The sequence below is a fragment of the Scylla paramamosain genome, unplaced genomic scaffold (genome assembly GCF_035594125.1).
Source record: "Scylla paramamosain isolate STU-SP2022 unplaced genomic scaffold, ASM3559412v1 Contig44, whole genome shotgun sequence".
NCBI lineage: Eukaryota > Metazoa > Arthropoda > Malacostraca > Decapoda > Portunidae > Scylla > Scylla paramamosain.
Genome location: NW_026973709.1, coordinates 145,001 through 149,801, shown reverse-complemented (window position 1 = coordinate 149,801; position 4,801 = coordinate 145,001). Strand labels below are relative to the sequence as shown.

Below are 4,801 nucleotides of genomic sequence, written 5' to 3'. Positions count from 1 at the left end.
TGTTTCCTGTAAGGCTTTGACTGCATAGATTGTACACAAAAAGGATCACTTGATGCTGCGCGGCGCCACTCGTTACGCAGCGAGCCAGGGAGGGAAGGAAGGAGGCGGAGGCCCACCCAGGCGAGCGGTTTCCGCCACACACAACTTACACGTTAATTTCTCGCAAAATAAAGCAAAACACAGCTTATGTGTATAAGATATTTTCGACTTGGAATTACTTAAACTATCAGATCCCGAAGTATGTAACCCTGTATATATTCGCGCGTGTGTGTAATCCTTTGTAATACAACTTTTCTGCTCAATAGACCTGTATACTTGATGCAATTATATACTACTACTACTACTACTACTGCTATTACTATTACTACTACTACTATTATTACAACAACAACAACAACAACAACAACAACAACAACAACAACTACTACTACTACTACTACTACTACCGCTACTACTGTTGCTTCAGCAGTTACTATTATGATTAGTACGAGTCATCACCACTACACCTAAAGTAACTATTACTGCAGGAAGAACGAAACAGTATTAATAGCAACAACAGATTGAAAATGAACAGTTTTTCTCGTGATCAAAGAGAATTCCTGCCTCATAACGTCAACAGCTGGTCAGGTTAGCATGTCAATACTACTTATCATCCACGAACTCTTTACTCTTTACACTTAAGCTATTATTTGATTAATTGTCAGAAATATGCTTCTTGTTACAACCTTCACCATCTGGTCTTCCTTCAGTGCATCCATAATACTTCTCTTTAGTCTCCGTGTAGTTATCACATTAATAGCACACATCCTTTACGTAGCCTTACATTTACGTGTAGTTATCACATTAATACCACACATCCTTTACGTAGCCTTACATTCACGTGTAGTTATCACATTAATACCACACATCCTCACATTGAAGGTATTATAATATCTGTTATCTGATATGTACTTCTCGTTCTACACCCATCGTCCTCATTGCTTCATTCAGTATTCACTGCCTCTGTAATCCTTTTCATCCTTTCCCTCCACCATCTCGTCAAGTTATCCTATTCATTACATATTTCTCGTAGTAACCTAAGAAGCAAGTTACTATTGTATCTATTATCTGAAATATACCTTCTTGTTACAGCCATCACCCTCATCGGTTTATTAATTATGCAGTACATCTATCATCCTTTTCGTTTTTTTCTCTCTACCATCTCGTCAAGTTATCCTGTTTATTACATATTTCTCGTAGTACACCTTAGAAGTAAGTTACTATTATATCTATCATCTAAAAGGTACTTCTTGTCACACCCACCACCCTTGTATTGCACCACCATAAGATTCAATACACTGAAACACCGAGCAACTCAACTGAGGGCTCCAATAAACCTGAGCACAGAGAGACAGGCACCGTGGCAAAGATTCGAACCTGCAAGCCGAGCACGGGAAACCACCACATTACTGAACAAGTCATCAGGAACACACCTCCGGACTTCTGTGTGTCATTGCCAGTTTAGTAGTTTAACAATTTACTGAGAAAGTTTGATGCACTTAAAGTTATGATGATACAAGTTTAAAGCGGGATAAATCAAGATAGCGTATCTTAACCTATACTTAAATATATAGTAATACATTAAAGTACATCGTAGGAGGAGAAAAGGCGATGAAAATATTCATGGATGGAAAGTGGAGGTGATGAAAGCAGTGGGGAAAATACACAGAAATAGATGGAAATACAAAAGATAGGAGATAAGAAGAGAAAGTGATCGAAATACTAAAAGGACATAGGAAACAGAAAGCCAAAATAAGGATACTGAAACACTGTAGAAGATAAAAAGCGGAAGTGATGAAAATACAGAAAGACAGGAGACAGAAAATGAGTGAGACAGAGAACCCAGACATTATCATTACAGTAAATCCATCTGTCACCTCATACAACATAACAAATCTGCCAGAAATTAAACCATTACATTCTTCTAAGCAGCAAAAATTACATATAACAAAGAACACTAAGAACTGAGACTGAACAGCACAGTAGCGGAGAGAGAGAGAGAGAGAGAGAGAGAGAGAGAGAGAGAGAGAGAGAGAGAGAGGTAGGGGGGGGTAGTTCTGTCCCTCAGTGGGGGTCGTGTCCTAACATATCGCTATAGTATTATATTGCCCATAGAATCGCCGCCTCTCTCTCCCCTATTTCCTCCTCCCTTCTCCTCAGTGTTCATCCTTTTCCCTTCCTTCTCCCTATTTCCTTCTTTCTCTTTCCTTCATCCGTGATTCCTTTCCTCCTTCTCTTTTACTAATATCCTTACTCCTTCCTCCTCCTCCTCCTCTTCCTCCTTCTCCTTCTCGTCTCTTATTGTGCATCTTTACTTCTCTTTCTCTTCTTCCTTTATTAATATTATTCCTCCTTCCTCCCTCCTCCTCCTCCTCTTCCTCCTCCTCTTCTCTTTCATTTTCATTTCTTGTCCATGTTCATCCTTATTCCTCTTCCTCTTCCTACTCTATGTTCATCCCTTCTCCTCTTCCTTCTCCTCCTCCTCTCCTCTTATCGTTCATTCTTACTCTTCCTCCTCCTCCTCCTCCTCCTCCAGTACACTGAATACACCTTCTTTCTTCTTCTCTTCCTTCTACTTCCCCTCCTCCTCCTCCTCCTCACCGTTCACCTTTTGGTTCTTTTCATTCCAGGTCCTCATAAACACCTTGTCTTTATCTCCTCCTCCTCTTCCTCCTCCTCTTCTTCTTCCTTCTCCTTTTCCTCTTCCTCCTCATCATCATTCTTACACCTCAACATTCGTCATAAACACCTTTTCTCTTCTTCTTCCTCCTCCTCCTCCTCCTCCTCCCTTTACCCAGAGGTTAAGATAATGCTCTGCTAACTGCCTAACCTCCCTCAGCCAATCAGCGGCCGTCAATTATCCTGTTAGGGAGGAGCCAATGGCGGGGGTGGCAGTGATTAGGTGGTTAATTGATGTAATGGGGAGGAGGAGGAGGAGGTGTTGGTAATGGTGGAAATGGTGATGGTGGAGGTGGAAGACAGATAAGGAGAAGAATAAGAGAGGTGGAGAGAAAGAAGATAGAGAAAACGAGGAGGAGGAAGAGGAGGAGGAGGTAATGGCGCTGATGGGTCATTAGAGGAGGCAGCAATTAATGGCAGGTTATAATGGCGCGCTTTCATTAATATCTGGTGCACCGCCTTGTGTTCCTTAATCGGGTGGTAATGGTGGTGGATGGTGGTGGTGGCGGAGATAATGGACTGGGAGGGAGGAACAGTGGTGGTGGTGATAGTGGTGATAAGCATGGAGGTGGTGATAGTGGTGGTGGTGGTGTGGATATCTGTGAAGAAGGAATGGTGTTGGTGGTTATAGTAATGGTGGTGGTGATGGGTTTTCCCTGCTGGTGTCAATGGTGGTGTGTTGTAGCCGTGTTCTCTCTCTCTCTCTCTCTCTCTCTCTCTCTCTGTGTGTCACTTACTTATTTCAGCAGACGAGCAACAATGGAGGCAGGCAAAACCCACGATACTTCCACACACAAATCAACAACGCAGAATCCTGTGAGTGGATCTCCTCTAACTGCTTCTCCTTCGTTCCTCTCCCTCCCTGTATTCCTCCGCTGACCCTCCCTTCACTCCTCCCCTCCCTTGGACACGTCACGCCTGCCTGTCACGCAAAGTTGGGTAATCTCTGTGTAATCATGAACATTTCAGTGGAGGTCTAAATCTTTTATTTGTTTGGTAAGTGTGGGTCAAATATTTACAACTGATGTCACTCGTTTATTCACTAAGATATAACACGGAACTAGAAAACTGGTGGAGGGAGGGAGCGCTGGTGGAGGGAGGGTAGAGGAAGGGAGTGGAGGGTGCAGAGAGTGTCAGGAAGAGGAAGAGCGAGGGTGTAGCAGGGAAAGTACTGGTCTGTGCTGCGTGTGGGAAGTGACTTTAGTGGCGGCGTGAAGGCGAGGACACGAGTGAGGTGCTGGCAGGCTGACTGAGGTGAGTGTGGTGTGGTGAGGTGAAGTAACCGTGCACTTTCAGCCAGTCAAGCAGCGGCGGCCGGTAGGAACAGCTCCAGTTGAAGTTTTCCTACTGAATTATTGTCGTCCTTTCTCTTGTCTCCTCCTCCTCTGCGTTGTTCTCCTTCTATTTCTTGGTCTTTCATCGTTACGTTCACTCATTTTCATTTCTGTAAATAAACAAAATAACAATAACTTGCTACCTATATTTTAAAACGATCTCCATCTTGCTCCGCCCCTCCCTGCCTCCCTGCCTCCCCGCTCAGTTGTTCAGTGACGATGTCTGCTCACACCGAGTCGCGCAGAGTAGGCTAACCACCTCAATCACTCGTTAACTCTTTCCTTTTCATTATTTCTCCCGATCTTTCAACTTGCTTTTTCAATGTTTCAGTGTTTCAGTGCTTCAGACGTCTGCATAAATCACTGTTACATGTATTGCTGTATCTCTGAGGTATCTTGAAGGGGGTGACAGGAGTGAGAGGGGAGGAGGGGGCAGGAAGAGGGAAAGGTGAAGGAGGAGGCGTGTTGCAAGGGTCATGATGCCGGGGACGTGGTGAAGCTGAGCAGGAATCAGTCAGCAAGTGTGAGACGATGAGCAGTTTCAGTTTCAGTTTATTAAAGAAAGTTACATGAAAAAATGGGGAACAAGATATACAATAGTCAAAGGGGGGGGGGAGGGGGTTACAAAGTAGGGGAGAAACACAGAAAAATTACAGGAAAGAAAGTGGCCGGGCGGTTCCGGCTAGCTATTGAGACGATGAGCACTAAGGCCTGTACTCTCAAACATTTCTGCGCCGCACCTCCGCTAC

General features: G+C 43.9%; 1 long non-coding RNA gene across 2 annotated transcripts in view; it reads left to right on the top strand.

Annotated features, from left to right (window-relative positions):
• The first annotated feature begins 3,816 nt into the window (after positions 1-3,816).
• LOC135098091 (uncharacterized) overlaps positions 3,817-4,801 on the top strand; it is a 20,795-nt gene continuing 19,810 nt past the window's right edge. The window contains exon 1 of one of the 2 annotated variants that reach the window (XR_010266544.1): positions 3,817-3,972. This is a non-coding gene — a long non-coding RNA (uncharacterized LOC135098091). The remainder of the gene's footprint in view (positions 3,973-4,801) is intronic. The other variant, XR_010266545.1, reaches the window with a different exon arrangement.